The 17,288-nt window shown below is 47.1% G+C and overlaps 1 protein-coding gene and 1 long non-coding RNA gene across 2 annotated transcripts in view; both read right to left on the reverse strand.

Annotated features, from left to right (window-relative positions):
* The window catches only part of PTPRJ (protein tyrosine phosphatase receptor type J), a 184,591-nt gene that overhangs the window by 60,569 nt on the left and 106,734 nt on the right, over positions 1 to 17,288 (reverse strand). The window lies entirely within an intron of this gene.
* Positions 12,015 to 17,001, reverse strand: LOC146405256 (uncharacterized). The gene is made up of 2 exons (XR_014836968.1): positions 15,639 to 17,001; positions 12,015 to 14,928 (listed from the first exon to the last, which is right to left on the reverse strand). It is a non-coding gene; the product is annotated as an uncharacterized LOC146405256 (long non-coding RNA).

A 17,288-nucleotide genomic window follows, 5' to 3' on the forward strand; every position in this document is an offset into this window, starting at 1 on the left:
CTTCCTGTCTATGGAGATGAAATATCCCCTGTGATGTAACTACTTTTGTTTGGACTACCTAATACTTGCAACAGAAAAAACACTGCTTGGCACCATAACAACAACAACGCGAGGTGTCTGATTTTCACAATAACCTTCATTTTTACAGATAAAGGAAGTGAAAGATCAGTGATCTGTCATCCAGGGGGACAGAGATGGTCAGTGAGAGGTAAAATCAGGAGGCAAGTCCAGCTCTGCCAGGTCCCCAAACTCTTCCAGGGACCACAGGGGAAAAAAAGACCCTTGCAAACAACACCCCACAAGATACCTGGGCATAGGGAACACCTCATAAGTACTTTTTTAAAAGAATGCAAGCAACAGGAAGCTCATCTTTGTAAAGTTAGCTCAAAGTGTAATTGTCCTGGGGGTGAAATGGGAGAAAAGCAATTTCCGCAGATGCATACACTGGGCACCAAAGTGAACTAAGTGCAGAAAAGGGAAGTTGGGGACAATTTTTAGCAGTGACAGCTAAACATGGGGACGAGAATAACCTCAGCTCCTTCCCCTTCTAAGAGGTTCCCCCAAAGGCACTGGTGGCTGTGACTTGAGAAGGATTCCACAGAAATTGCCCTGCCTGCAAGCGCCCTTCCTCAAGCGGTCGGTCCCTAACCCGGAGCTCCAAATCCTGGTGGGGAAGAAAGTGCGCCCTCCACTGGCTCGCCCCCCTTTATCCTCACAGCGACTCTGTAAAATGGACCATTATCCTCATGGGACAGATGAGAACACTGAGGCTCAGAGCACACAACCTGAGGTCACAGGGCTAAAGAATTTCCCAGCTATTATGAACTTTGCCCCGGCCCAGGCACAAGAGGGAAACGTGTTTCAGGTTGGGAAAAAAATCAGCACTTTCCATTCTCCACTTCCCCTGGGCAGAAATTAGACCAGATAAAGGATACAGGGCCAAGTCCAGGGCCAGGGGCACTCAGGCTCCCAGGCTTCTCCCTCCTGACCTCAGCAGACCCTGTAATCAGAGGGCTGTGAATGAGCCCACCCAGTAGCTGCAACACCAGAAGTGACAGCCCCTGTACCCAAGCTGAATCAGGGTACAGTGTTTGCATAAACGATGATGGAGGTCATAGCAGCACCAAGCATAATAGCTAAGAGGTGATACAACCTAACTGTCCATCAGCAGATGAATGGAAAAACAAACTGTGATATACACCTACGAGGGAATACTATTCAGCCATGAAAAGGAATGAAATTCTGATACCGTGTGGAGGACCCTTAAAAACACTATGTTAAATGAAAGAAGGCAGATACAGAAGCACACAATATATTGTAATTCCATTTATCTGAAATGTCCAGAATGAGGAAATCCATAGAAACAAAAAGCAGACCAGTGGTTGCCAGGGACAAGGAAGAGGGGGAAGGGAGTGTGATAGCTAATGGGCACTGGATTTTCTTTGGGGGCATAAATATGTTTGGAACTAACTGGGAGTTTGGGGTTAACAGATGTGAACTATTACATTTAGCATGGATAAGCAATGAGGTCCTACTGTACAGCACAGGGAACTATATCCAGTCTCCTGGGATAGACCATGATGGAAGATAATATAAGAAAGGGAACGTATATATACGTAAGACTGGTCACTTTGCTGTACAGCAGAAACTGGCACAGCATTGCAAGTCAGCGATACTTTAAAAAATTAAGCTAAATTTAAGAAAAACGTTTGGAACTAGATAGAGGTGGTGGTTGCACAATATTGTAAAAGCACTAAATACCTCTGAACTGTACACTTTAAAATGCATAATTTTATGTTGTGCAAATTTTGCCTCAATTAAAAAAAAAATAGTAAGTAGGTGACTGTTTATTACGAAGCTCAGTCGCTGGGAGGGAAGAGGGCAAAGAAGCCTCCAGAAGGAAGGGGTTGGGGTGGGGAAGGTGGGGAGTAGAAGAGGAAGGCAATAAATGGGGAGGTTTTGAAAAGTGGATTTTGAAAGGTCAGAGAAAGGGGATGAACCACCCTGAACCCGACATGAGAAAAAACAAGCTGGGCAGAAGAACTCGACCAGCCCTCCCTCCACTTCCAAATGCATTCTGAGAATAAAAAGGAAGGAACTCAAGTTTACTAAGCACCTACTGTGTGCCAGGCACTGAGCTGAGCTTTCTACAGCCCTTGTCTGACCAGAGAGTCATGGAATCTTGCTTAAGAGCCTGGGTGGGCTCTGGATCCAGAGTGCCTGGGGGAAACCATTCAGTGCCACCGTTTACTGGCTGTGTGACTCTGGGTAGGTAGCTTAACCTCTCTGTCCCTTGGTATCTACATCTATAAACCAGAGTCTGCCTTGTTATGGTGAAAATGAAATTAAATGATCTGGCTAGCTGCTATTACTACCATCATCACCTTTAAATCGTCACAGCAACTCTACAAGGTATTTTTATCCCATTTTTACAGATGACAACACCAAAGCTCAGATCATATTGATAAATTCAATGGGAAAACGGAAACTCATATTTTCCAAAGTGTATAAATAACTGGACAATACAGAGGTGGGCACTCAGGCCCAGAGACAGCATGTGGCTTATCTAAGGACACACAGCCAGTGAGGAAGTTCCAACAACAACCCAGACCTTGACCTCTATCTTGCCCTCAACCACTATGGCCACAATTCCCCAAGGCCTCTTCTCCTGGGAGGCAGACCCAGATGAAGTACTCAGAGCTCACCCGCCTTCTCCCTAGTTCCCTGCAAAGTCGCCCGTGCAGGTGACCCAAGGCTTCTGCGGGTGCTCATAACTGGGCAAAAGGAGCAAACACTGAGGAGAGAGATTCGGCTCACTGTCTTAGGAGGAAGACAATACGGAAAAAAAAAAAAAAAAAAGAATATAATAGTGTCTTCAGTTCAGCCAAGGACTCCCAGGTCACATCCACGGCACAGGTACAACAGACAACGGTCCACCCATTTGTCGACCAGATGGCCTGGCATTAACTACACACCCAAGAATACCCAACACTGCACAGCAGCCTTCTCCCTCTTCTTTCCTTTTTCTTTTTTGTCTTTTTATTTTTGGGGCCACATCCATGGCTTATGGAGGTTCCCAGGCTAGGGGATGATCAGAGCTGCAGCAGCTGGCCACCGCCACGGCCACAGCCACGCCAGATCCAAGCCACCTCTTCGATTTACACCACAGTTCGCTGGCAACACCTAGCGAGGCCAGGGATCGAACTTGCGTCCTCGTGGATGCTAGTCAGATTCGCTTCCGCTGAGCCATGGCAGGAACTCCTCCCTCTTTGTTTATAAGGAGCAGACCCTCACTGTTGAGCGGTCCACCCTTGTTCATCACCCGCCTCGCCCAGGAATATGTTCCTGTTTCACAACCACCTCCGATTACGCGAAGGAGCCAAAGCACTCCCTCCCCCTCTTAGGAGAACCACCATCAGGCCTGAAACTGTGGTCCTGATCACAAGGATCCTCCCCCAGGCCCGGAGAAAACAAAACTGAGACTTCAACCCTCAAGGCCACCCCAACCCGGCCAAAGCACGATTCGGTCATTACATCAGTGGATTCTTCCTCCCAGACACCTAAGGCTCAGGGATCTCACTAGCTACAGTTACCTAAAACTCCTCAATCCCCCCCAACTCCTCTCCACATAAACCCTATTAGATACCAAAGCAGACTTGTGTATATTCTCTTCCCTCTCTCCAACTCCGTGACCCCTGTCCCATCAAAAGCTGTCTCCCAGGCCGTCAACTCCAGAATAACCTCTGACTCCCGCCTCCCTTCACCCTTCGTGGGTCCATTCAGTGGTCACGTCCTAAAGATGCTTCCCCGTTCAACGCACCTGCACGCCCTCTTCCAGACTGTGGCCACTCTACACCCAGGCCTCAGGACCCTCAGCCCTTTGGGCTGATAAAGACAGATCATTTCCATTTTTGTGTCTTGAAGCTCTCAGTACACACACCAAAAAAAGGTAAGAAGTGCCAGAAAAGGGTTATATCTGCTACAGTGTATTTTTGTTTCATCCCATCACAGTATCTCTGAGACTCTATCTAAAATCCCTCATTTGAATATAAAAGGCCAGAAGCTAAATTGAGATCCTTTGTGAATAGCAGGCCCTATTCCTTCATCCGCATACCTGGCTGCCTCTCTTCTAGTCTCTCCCTTTAATGCACAGCGGAAAATTAAAATAGAAACCTGCTAGATTACTCTTTCTTCTTCTTCTTTTTTTTTTTTTTTCTTTTTTCTTCTTTTTAGGGCCTCACCTGTGGCATATGGAAGTTCCCAGGCTAGGGGTAGAATTGGAGCTGCAGCTGCTGGCCTACACCACAGCCACAGCAACACCAGATCCAAGCCGTGTCTGCAACCTAAGCTGCATCTTGTGGCCACGCCAGATCCTTAACCCACTAAGCAAGGCCTGGGATCAAACCCACATCCTCATGGATACCAGTTGGGTTCTTAACCCATTGAACCACCACGGGAACTCCATAGATTACTCTTTCTAAAACATGCTGGTATTCATCAGAATCCTTGCAGGAACAGACGAGACTCTACCAGGGTGACTGGGGAGAGTTTAAAGCATCTGTTTACAAGGGGCAGGTGGGGTTACAGGAAACCAGCAGGGGCTGGGCAAGAATCCTAGAGGCAGCGGCAGTGGAACAGGACAGGGGACCAACCAGGCTAAGGGGCTGCCTCTCCCCATCTCCATCTGGGGCTTCCTGCCGGGCTGGAAGTGGGAAGCTGTAGATCAGGGTACCCACTGGCGTAGACCCTAGAGGGCAGCCTCCCCTGGGAGGCAGAGCAGAGGTCCGCTGGGCCACAAGGAAGATCCACAGCACAGAGCTCACGTCCAGCACCACAGAGCCTGTGAATCTGGTAGGCCCAGCCCAGCGCAGGGATCGGCAAATTTACGGTCCACCTCCCCTGACACTTATGAGCTCTGGGACTGGGGTCTCACCAGCCACCCATTTCACCAGTATAATACGGTAGAAGGACAGGTGCAATATAGACCCCATGTCTGAGTTCTCCTGGAGCTCTAACAAAACAAGGGTCCTATATCTCCAGCCTCACAGCCGTCCTCTTGCCTCATGGAATCTCCGAAGCTGCTACTGCTACCGCACTCATCGGATGACCTTCTGCAACCACTCCAGCCCCAGGCGCTCTCCAGGCTCTGAGCCCCTTTGAGCCAAGCCATGAGTGCCTTTCCCTGTGGGCCTGCCCTGGGCGAGGTGCCGAAGCCACCAGGGCATGTAAGGTGGTTCTGACTCACCAAGCGCCAAAGGCAAGGACAGCACCAAAGGCTATGACAGAGCAACACAGAGAGGGAGCCAGGAGCCACCCAGCTGACGAGGCAGGGGGTGCTCAGGCACAGGGTGAGTTTGGGGGACAGGGAGGGAGAGGCACAGGTGGCTTGAGAATGGTCCCATGTGGGAACTTAACGCTGGTTGATTCTACCTGTAGGGGTACTGATTGAGCCCTTAACTACTGGCCAATCACTGCTCTAGAGGTATTACAGTCATCATCCCCTTTGAGCCTTACAAGGACCTGCAAGGCAGGAACTGTGTTTATCCCCACTTTACAGATGAAGAAACTAAGAATTGGAAAAGTTACGTTCCTGACCCAGAATCCTACAGCTAGTAAGTCTAAGATGCTGGACCAGACTGGCCTGACTCTGAAGCTCTCAACCGTAACCTCTCCTGGAAGCAGTAAACTGGCTCACAGCCTGGACAAATTTCAACAGAGACCATGGACCTAAAGGCAATTCCGAGGCTGCCCATCCTAAACCCCTGCCTGTCATGGGCCTTGGGGACAGGTTCCATCAACCCATTTAAATTGAATGAATTAAGAAGGCTTCTGCACCAGTCGCCAAAGGAGCGGAGTCTGAGGGTCTATTTTTAAAGCCTGGATTTTAGCAAGTGACAAAGGTTAAGGTTTTCTATTACACACATTTGGTTTTTAGGAACGGGTAATAAGTGACTGAATAACACAATGGGTAACAATAGATGCTTTATCCTTCTAAAACCAAGCCCACACACCATATGACAATAGTTATTTTTACCCACTGACGTAATTAACCAAAATGTGAACCGCTTCAAGCAATTTTTAAAACCAAATAGCATTTTATGGGATTCGGTGCCTGCGCAGATCTCAGTTCTGAGAGGCCATCATTCTTCCTCTCGTTTATCTCCTTTGTAAAAATGACCCAACCGCTCCCTAAAAAACTGGTCTAAAAAGGTAAATCATTGATCACAAAAATGGCAGACAGGATGGGCGTTCCCTCTGAACCCAGAAGCCAGGCAATAAACACCTTTATGGGAAACATACCAGAAGCCAGGTGTAGCAGTGTGGGGTAATCTGAATACCTAGCATCTATTTCCACAGGTAGGGGACACACAGACCAACAGGCAGCATGGCAAATGGTACTTACGGCCCCAGACATCAGGCAAAGGGAAAACGGGCACCTTGTGTTTTGCAACCTCATGGGCAAATACCTGACTCTCTGAACTTGATGCTGTCATCGAAAGGGATTGCGGAGAAGGATCAGCGTAACCCATCATTCTGTACCTCCCAAAAAGCCAGGTGAGGCTTTGATGGAAGGAATGAGCCACAACTACCCCGCAAGGACCAGCTGGCTCATCTCTTGCCTCTTGGGGCAGCTGAAAGCATGATGAATATTTCCCTTCCAAATGCACAGAGGAAAAAGTAACCAGAGGGGCTATTTTGGTGAGGCTCTGTGAACTCTGAGATGCAGAGCTGAGGATGGCCTTGGAAATCCCAGGCCAGAAGTTTCCACGGGTATTTTTAGCAGCGGAACTCTTTTTTTTTTTTTCCCCAAAAAAGAATTTTATGAAGAACTATATGCACAGAGTTCCACATTTCATGTGTTTCACATATATACATTTTGTATAAATGTCTATGTGTGTATATGCACACTTGGATCAAAGCAACCTTTTTGCTATATTTTAAAGTTTTAGTTACTTTGTTCTTATTTTGAATATAATCGATGCATAACCAAGTTAAGACACTGATGTTCTCCAATGTACCAAAACTTGCTGGAACACATAGTTGAGTAAGAGTTTTCATTACAAGTTCAAAAACAGCCCCATTGGACAGGGCCGGGCAGTGGGATGAGGGGTTAAGAAACTCACGGAAAATATGTATGGAACCTCCCAATGTACCTCAAGGAATGCAGTGTGATCAACCTACGTCCTTTGACTTTATGAAGAAAGAAAGTAAGTCCCAGAGTGGTTCAGCAATTCGACCCCGATCACCCAGCCCTGGGACTAAAGCACAAATCGGTGGCTTCTCCCCATCTCCTGAGAAGATCAGAGTGGCCAGGCCCCAGGCCCCTGTCTGAACCTTTTCTCCTCATCATATGACAAATCTGCGGGGGGGGGGGGGGGGGGGGGGGAAGACTGGAGCTCCACCCCCTCCAAATCTAGGCCTCTGACATGATTTATATAATCCACGCTGTTGCTGTTTTTCTAAATTTACCTCCATTAGAACCCTGTCCTATTCTCCCCACTGTATTTCTTCCAACGTGATTGTGATATAATTGACCTACAAAAATTGTATATACTTGTGGTATAACCATGATGTTTTGCCATGGTGTTTCTTAAAAGCTTAAGCAAATATTTTAAAAATTAGGAGACAGCACTTTTTAAATCCTGATTTTTAGCTTCTGGAAAAAAAAGAAGAAGAAGATCTGGTCACAATGAAGCAATGAGTTGGATCTGAGTATCAGCTCCCCCCTTTGAAGGGGTGACTGGAGTTCACCATCTCTCCTTGGTATAGTCACCTCAACACTGAGGACAAATGGCAGTTGCCAAGCAACCTGGCACACACACTGTTGGTTTTCTCTATCACATGTGAGCATATTAAAAAAAAAACCAAGAGGCACTGTGACTTTTCATTATTTGGCCCGTTCCCTTATTTATGCTCCCAACCACCCTGACAACATTTGAGTTTCTGACCCCTGGCTGAGGCACCCCTTGCAAAATTCATGGGTTGCACTCATTAATGAGTGTTTACTTTCTCCGTTTCTCTCATAGGAGGAGACCTCTGGCCGATGTCAGGTGTGAATAAAAGTACACAGCGAGTACAAAAGGGACAACTGTGCTTGCTCCTACATTCTCTGCTCATCCCCTGACCTGCTTCCCCATACCACCACCATCCCCCAAGAGGAGCCAAACCAGCATAGAGCATTCTAATCTTTCAGTTGAAGACTTTCATTTCCTACTCTTGACTCTGAATGCAGCCACTCCAGAAATCCCACCAATTCCTTCCTACACCTCCACTTGAGAGGATGGAAAAGAAGAGCTAAGAGCCGCCATGTATCCAAGCCCCATTTGCCTGCTACGTTCAAGGCCAGCTTCCCACAGAAGCCCCCCCTTCCCTAGCCCCACCTAGCTGGGAGTGTCCACAGTCCAGCCTTCCTGCCCCCCCCCAACTCCCTGCTCCCAGAGGAGCTGAACATCAGGACCCCAGGTGCCAGCTTTGTGAGCTCTGCCTTCAACTGACCGCAGCAAGCTCAGGGGTCTCTCACCGTCTATAAACTCCGGGCAAAAGGCCAAGGGGTGGATTCCATCTCCAAGGCCACCAGGGCCAGCAGTGATTTCAACAAACCCAGAAGCTCTTCCCACCCTCTCAGAGCCCATCCTGTAGTAATTCTATGCTCTTCCAAGATCTGCAAACAGAGGTTCGCACAAGCCAAACCACCACCCTCACGGACCCCCACTGCACCGAGGAACCCAAGGGGACAGAGAACAGGATGGGCAGAAAATCAGCAGGGCCTGGGGTCGGCCCTGGATGTGGATCCTGGCATCGCCGCTTAACGGCAGGCAGCCTGGAGGCCAGTGACCTCACTTCCCAAGCTCTTTCACCTGGAAGTTACCATCCCCACGGCAGGCTTGAGGCGGGATGGTGGGGCACATAGTGGCTGCTCCATAAACAGCGGCAAACCCCCGTCAGCAGGTGGGAGAGCACAGACATGAAGACATCTGGATCCGGTCCCACCCCCCTGCACCTGAGCCGACCCCTCCTCCTCTTTCAGCAACAACGATGAATGACCCACCTGAGCAAGGGCGGGGCCGGGGTGATCAGTACAGAACCTGAGAGACGGGTACCTGGGATTTACCTGTGTACGTCTGATAATTTTCATAAGTAAAAAATAAATGGGAGAAACAGAATTTACCTCCTGGGATGGCTATGACAAGTCTTAAACGGTATAATCCATGTGAAGCACTTGACATACACTTGACATACACTGGAACACAGGCAATATCGGCTATTATTACAATTATTACCGCCAGCAGGAGCTAGGACAGGAGGGTTCACGGGATGAGGCTCAGGGAGGGGACAGCTAGCATGACAAAGACCAAGGAAAAGCAGAACCAGGAGGTATCTCTGTCAACACACACACGAGAACAGCAGAGAATGGCGAGCCAGCCTCTTGGATTCTGTTACGTCATGAGAGGAATTAGGGCTGAAACTCTCAGACTAGCCATACGTTCTGAGCCATCCTGAAGCTGGCCCAGGAGAAAGGAACGCCCAGCACACCCACCGCCAACCCCAACTTCCCCGGCTGCCAGCGAGATCACAGCTTAGGCCCCAGGCCTGACTTCTCCCCACGTGCCAGGACAGTCTCAAGGTGGCCTCAACAATCACAGTGGGTGGTGACCAGTTCTTATACAGAACTTTCTGCCTATAATATTCTCTTAGATTAAAAAGTGCATCACTGGGGAGTTCCCGTGGTAGCTCAGTGGTAACAAACCCGACTAATATTCATGAGGATGCAGGTTCGATCCCTGGCCTTGTTCAGTGGGTTAAGGATCCGGCATTGGCATGAGCTGTAGTGTAGGTCGCAGACTCGCCTTGAATCTGGCATTGCTGTGGCTGTGGTGTAGGCCGGCAGCTGCAGCTCTGATTTGACCCCTAGCCTGGGAACTTCCAGATGCTGCAGATGTGGCTGTAAAAAGGAAGAAAAAAAAGTGCATCACTGAAAGATCCAGACAACACAGAAAACGTCAACTGTTCTCCAATCAGCTTTTCCTCTTTTAACAATAACTCATATATGACGACCACCAAAAAAAAAAAATCCTTTTTTAAAATTTTTTTCAGGACAAAACCACACCATCCACCTAAGAGAATGATCTTTGATAAGATGGCACCTGGGCAGATCACCAGGGGGCAGGTAGTATCAAGCCAGTGACATCACTAAGTCAACCCTTTCCTATGATAGCCAAGCAACGAAAAGAGAATGTTGAGCCATAAAATACTGATTATCAGCGAAGCCTAGCCACGAATGGTGAGGACAGCAATGGGAGGTGACAGGCGGTTTTCAACATCTCCTAAAGCCTAATGAATGCCCTAAATCAGAGGTCGGCAAACTATTTCTGTAAAAGGCCAGACAGTATATATTTTAGGCTTTACAGGTCTTAACGACACTGCTGTTGTCATGTGAAATCGGCCACAGACAATGCGTAAACTAACGACCGTGGCCGTGTTCCAAGAAAACCTAAAAAGCATTCAATTCGCATTTCATATCATTTTCACAGGTCCGAAAATATTATTCTTCCTGCTGATGTTTTTTTGAACCACTTAAAAATGTAAAAACCACTCCTGGCTCCCAGACTACCCCCAAACAAGCAGCAGCTGGACATGGCCTAGGGGACCACAGTTTGCCGACCACTGTCCAAAATCACATATTTACCCCGGATGGGCCGTGGGCACAGGCCTACAGCAGGTCAGAGCATGAGCCTGTGGGCTGGGTCTCTTCTGCGTCCTGGTTCTGACAGTTACTAGCTTGAGCCCTAAGCTCAAGTTTAATCTTCTCCTCTGAAAATAGGGATCACCACAGTCCCTCCTCAAAGACTTTAGATAATGAAATGAAATCATGTCTGGCACAAGGCCAATGTTCAAGAGAGGATAAGTCTATCATTATTGCCATTGTTACTTTGCTCCTGGCGAGAGTTCCATCAACTCAGTTTAAGAACACAGCATCTCTCAAGCCTGTCTGAAGGTCCAACTGGCTGATAAGACATCGGAAGGAACAAAATTTTTCTTCATGAATACAGGGTATTCGTGAAATAAAATACTTTGAAATGGTGCCGGCTGGTCAAAACACACTGGCTAGAGAACTGCCTTTTCTTTTTTTTTTCCTGCAGCATATGGAAGTCCCAGGCTAGGGGTCAAATTGGAGCTGCAGCTGAGGCCTACACCACAGCCATGGCAAAGCCAGATCCAAGCCACATCTGTGACCTGCGCTGCAGCTTGCGGCAACGCTGGATCCTTAACCCACTGAGCAAGGCCAGGGATTGAACCTACCTCCTCGTGGATACTAGCTGGGTTCTTAATCCACTGAGCCACAACAGGAACTAGAACGGCTATCTTCGAGCGCCCCTCTGGTACCTGGACATCTGCAGTCTGACCCTGTCCTCAGCATAAGCCAATTTATCTTTTTGCGTGTTTACCTGCTCTCCCAAACTAAATGATAAACTCCCTCTTCGGGTGATGGGAGTCACACACTTAAGAGCCACCCGTGTCCAGCCCATCGCCTTCCCTCCATGACATGCTCACTCAGCACTGGCTGACTGATGGACTTTAACTGGATCTCGGGGCCTGGGACGGAGCTGGCCTGGCCGTTTGGGGGTAACACTGGCTCCACGTGTGTGAACCTCAGGGTTTCAAGGGCAAGCAAGTGGGATAGAGGTGGTCAGTCATAATGCAGAATAAAATCATGGGTATTATCTGTACCGAGCTGCCTCTATGTAGAGTCAAGGAAACAGAGGCCCAGAGAGGGAAAAGGGACTTGTCCACAGTTCCCGGTCTGAACTCCTTCCCTCGCCCCTGATCGCGGACTGCATTCTGCGTGCCCAGGCCCCACGAGCATCCAATGGACACAGAGATGAAAGTCCCCTCCTCTAAAGTGGCTTAAAGACTGGCAAGGGAAACAAAGAAATGAGCAACCGATTTCTTTTTTCTTTTTTTTTTCCCCCCTCTCTTTCGATGGAGCTGTTGAATTGGGTGAGGAGGTCCACTTTTTACATTCTACCACTTTATGTCTTCTTCTGACCTTTTCAACATACACACTTTTTTTTTTGAAACAATGTAACTGATACCTTCTGCAAGGGAAAGTATGAGTCATAAAAGCAGAATTCGCACTTCATGAACATTTTCCCACATATCAACAGACTTCAAATCCCCTGAATAATCTGTGCTGTCATCCCATCCCGTGACTCGTGCTGGTCTTACAACCCAGAAAGCAGGAGCCGTCCGTCTCACTCCATCCTCCGCCCAAGGAATTTCCACTCGTTCCTCTACCAGGACGACTTGGCCAAACTCTGTTCCTCAGCACAGCTTTCCTCTGCGGGACACTCAGAACCTTTTCCCTCTTCTTACTGGTCATCCTTGTCACTGTCCATTTGGCTGGAAACTCCTTGAAGCTGGGGACTCTATTTCATGCCAAGCATAGTGCCTGAACCGGCTGACCACTGGACGTTTGGATGGTAAGAAGCTTAGTAGCTGACAGATCAATGACAAGGACCAACTATATAGCACAGGGAACTCTATTCAATATCTAGTAATAACCTATAAGGGCAAAGAATCTAAAAAAAAAAAAAAGTTCTATAGGTATGTATAACTGAATCACTTTGCTGTACACCCGAAGCTAACACAACATTGTACATCAACTATATTTCAGAAAAATAAAAAGAAAGTTTTGGTAGTGGGGAGAGGGTCTAGTCGTGAAAACTAGACTTGATTTGGACAGCAGGAAAGAACAGAAGAGAGCATTCAAGCCAAGAATAGTGTGAGAAAAAAAAAAAAAAATACAACAGCAAGAAAGGGCATGGGAGGGATTCCCACACTTTGCTAAGTATTGGGACCATCCAGGGACTTTAGTAAAAATACAAAGGCCCTGCCCTGTCCCACTTCAACTGGCCTGGACTTCCGTGTTTTTTATCAGCTCTCTAGGTGACTCATCTGAAAAACACTGGCTTAGGGTATTTTAAAGAGACAGTGAGAAAAGATGATGTAGCCCAGAGGGGGTCCCCTCTGGTCTGAAGTAGCCACAGCCTATGAGCTCCCAGGAAAGCTCTGAACACGACATTCCAGGGAGGGAGGGAGGGAGCTGGGAGCCGGTGTGGTTGGAGGAAAATTCAATCCAGCACCAAGTGAAGACATCCTTGAAGGGTCTTTAAACAAGAAAGGGGCCAGGTCTTCCGGAATCCAGGCCGAGTTCACTCCCTAGGTTCCAGTTGGCCAGACTATTCTTGGTGGAGAAGGTGGGTCCAAGGGAGGGTTTTTCTCGGATGCACTGCAAACTTCTGGAGGCTTCTTCCCATTCTCCCTTTAACGAATCCACCAATCCAACAAATCTTTAGAAAGTAACCAAAGTAACCCCAGAGGACTATGTAGGAAGTTGGACCAAGAGTGATTTTCCTCGCTGACCAAGAACTTGCACCATTTTCATACCGAAGTCAGGAAGGCTGAGGCTCTGTCCCCAGCACTTTGCCAGCCTTTTTCGTGCCTATTGACTGGCACCATCTGGTCACACAACACGTCACTGGTCACATTCGGGGATCCCTTGCTTTTCCTTATGTGCTTCCAGGAAACAAGATTCAACACTTAAGAGACGTGATGGATGTAAACACATTCTGTAAACTGCATCATGCTGTGCTGGGTTCCAGCCAGACCTAAAGTGAATGAGTCAGGCTTTTACTGCAGCCCAAGAACGGTTGTGGAAGGCTGAGCCAGGTTGAACTCCATCACCTACGACACTGAGTGAGTCACCAAATTCTCTAGAAGTTTCCACATATTCAGGTGGGAAATGCTGCTGCCTGACCGCCCCCCACCCCCAGGGTTGTGGCTGAACTTCTATAAAGTCTTGTGTAAAGTAAATGCTTAATAAATCTCAGCTGGTTGCATCCTTGAGGTACACGCACGCTCAAAAGCAATAATACTGAGCTTTGAACAAAAGAGACACAATATACACACGCATGCATGCACACTGGCATTTTACTCCGTTGAAGATAATTATGAACCAGTAGCGATAATTACCGCATTGTACAAATAAATTGCATTACATAAAGAGTCACTCTCTTCCAAAGTTTGCCTTAACAAAGCAAAAGCTAAAATTCTCGAAGTCTCCTAAGTCTAGTCCATCTTTCTTTGCCATCTAATAAAACACTTTTTATTTCCTTTCATGGGCTGAAACTTCACTAAAAGGCAAATTGTCTGAGGGCATGCCTCTGAGACAACAGGACTCTGTGTGTGCTGAAATAATCCCCTGTTCCAGTCGACTGTTTTCTATTTTTCTGAATAGACACTGTACAGAATCAGGAATCAGAAACGGTCCTGTGATCTCCCTAATTGCTTCCACAGACAAGCCCAAAAGGGGTACATTTTTTCAAAGGCACAACTGACTCAAACCCCAAAGGCTCCACTAAGAGCCCCAAGCCTTCTCTCCCACAATGGCCCGGACCCCCCCGCCAATCCTCCCCCCGACCCCACCTCCCATCAGCCCTCCCCCTGGGGCTCGGCAAGAACGTAAATGGCAGAAAGAGCTCCCCTTCCAGACAAGACCCATCTCCGCCCAGCAAAGGGCAGCACTGAGAAGAGGAAGGCCACTTGGAAATCAAAGACAAAATGTTCTTGGGCATCGTGGTCTTGCTACCCTGAAGCTGACCCCAAGTCGAATCCAGAATCTAGCATTCGGGGAGCCACTGTGCTCCCAAGAACTTCTACACCCCTGTGTCATCCTTAACAGCTACATACAGGCTTAAGATGCCCACATCTGGAGTTCCCATCATGGCTCGGCGGGTTAAGAACCCAACTAGTATCCATGAAGATGCAGGTTCAATCCCTGGCCCCACTCAGGAGCCCATGTTGCCATGAGCTGTCGTGTGGGTCGCAGACAGCTCGGATCCCACGTTGCCGTAGCTGTGGTGTAAGCTGGCAGCTGCAGCTCTGATTCAATCTGTAGCCTGGTAATTTCCATATGCTGCACGTGTGGCCCTTAAAAAAAAAAAAATGCACACGTCCATCCCAGCAGACACCAAAAACCAGCCCACCCAATCTCAGGTTTGAGGGACCATGGTGCCAATGGGTGTCTCAGTCCTCCTGGCATTTCCCTGGGGTGCCTCAAAGTCTTTGTATAAGATCTATAGGGAAAGAGCCAGGTCCTGTTAACCAAAAAGTTGGGCCAACATGTCCCAGCAGGGGCTAAAGTCTATCAGTAACAAGTTAAAGGATCCAAATTCCCAACAGGTTTGACATCAAACAACACCTACCAACTTCCATCAACGTTATTAAGTAAATTTAATATGTCAGAAATATCTTATTATGATACTTGGTAAGCTTGATAAAATGACTTTATAGCCATTTTTTTTTCTTTTTATGGCCACATCTGCAGCATCTGGAAGTTCCCAGGTTAGGGGTCAAATTAGAGCTGCAGCTGCCCGCCTACACCACAGCCACAGCAACAATGGATCTGAGCCACATCTGGGACCTACACCACATCCTTAACCCATTGAGCAAGGCCAGGGATGGAATCCACATCCTCACGGAGACAACGTCGGGTCCTTAACCCGCGGAGCCACAATGGGAACTCCTATACCCATATATTTTTTAATGAAAATAATAAGAAACTTCAAGAAGGTCACTTTGGCAAAATCTTTCAGTGGCACTTATCGGGGAATCTAAGAGGGAATATTCTCCTTTTACACGTTTTAACAAATTAAATATCAGGAAAACAATTTCACTCGGTCCTTGCTATTCAAAGGAAAACTTTCCTGCTTGCGTTGTGGCTTCTGACATCCTGCCAAGTTTCAGACACTGAAATATGAATGGGATTAAAAAGGATTAAGACAGAGTAAATGCTATTAACAGCTCTTCTATTGCATGCATCTATCTTACTCAGGAGCCAATGACCCACCAGGGAAAAAGAAAGGCTGAGAGGGATCTGAGCTCATTCAACACCTGCTCACTTGGGACAGCAAGGTCAGCAGTTAATGCTGGGCTCTCTCCAGCCACAGTCTGTGTCTGTCAAAGGTTTGCCCCATTCATCTTGACACATACTCAAAGAACACTACATCATGGGTCAGCAGCACCGCAGCAGCCATTAGCAATCAGTGGCTTCCCTTTTTATTATTTGAGAACTGCAAAATCTTCCAGACAAATTAAGTCAAATATCTGGGGGAAAACCCAAATAAAACCAGAGCAGATGGATAACATTATTAGTAAGCCTTAATTTTTAAAGTTCACGCTAGTATCGTTTACTTATTACGGAGCATCAATCTACTTTAAAAAGAAAGGCATCTGGGGCAAACACAAAAACTGAAATCACGTGTTACATCTCATCCATTTCTGGGTATCATGTCGTTGCACAAAAATCAACAAAATTCTGATTCACAGAGCTCTAGAGCTGCATATGGTAAAAGTTTAAGAATTCATCTCAATTAGACAGCAGAGGTTTTATTGCTAAGGGCATCATAAAACCAAAGTTAATCTGGCAGTACAAAGGAGCGCATGAGTAGTCTCCAATGTTGAACACTTTTAATTTTTTCCCCAGCTTTATTGAGATATAATTGACATAGACCAGTGTGTAAGTTTAAGGTATACATCGTGGTGATTTATTACATGTACATATTGCAAAATTATTACATTAAGGTAGGCTAATACATCGATTATCTCACATAGTTACTTTCCAGGAGGGGTGAAAATATTTGAGATGTGCTCTCTTAGCAACTTGCAAGTATAAGATACAGCACTGCATTAAAAGTTCTAAATAATTTTCAAATTTTTGTAATCTTTTTTTTTTTTTTTTAATCTTTTTGCCTTTTCTAGGGCCACTCCCTTGGCATATGGAGCTTCCCAGGCTAGGGGTCGTATCAGAGCTGTAGCCACCGACCTACACCAGAGCCACAGCAACAAGGGATCCGACCCCTGTATGCGACCTACACCACAGCTCACAGCAACGCCGGATCCTCAACCCACTGAGCAAGGGCAGGGATTGAACCCACAACCTCATGGCTCCTAGTCGGATTCGTTCACCACTGCGCCACGACGGGAACTCCTAAAATTTTGTAATCTTGATACTAAGACAGACAAGGACAAAATGAGAAAGGAAGATTACAGATCCACCTTATACATGATCACAGATGCAAAAAATCCCAAACAAAATATCAGTAAAGATGAATCCGGCAACATATCACAGCCAAGTTGATTTATCCAAGAAACGCAACAGCGGTTTAGAAACAGAAAATAGATGTTATTCATTACAGTAACAGATTAAAGAAAAAAAACCACAAGCT

The sequence above is a fragment of the Sus scrofa genome, chromosome 2, assembly GCF_054392235.1.
Source record: "Sus scrofa isolate SSC_HxYL_T2T_F1_AM1 chromosome 2, Sscrofa_HxYL_maternal_Yorkshire_Landrace_v2.0, whole genome shotgun sequence".
Lineage (NCBI taxonomy): Eukaryota > Metazoa > Chordata > Mammalia > Artiodactyla > Suidae > Sus > Sus scrofa.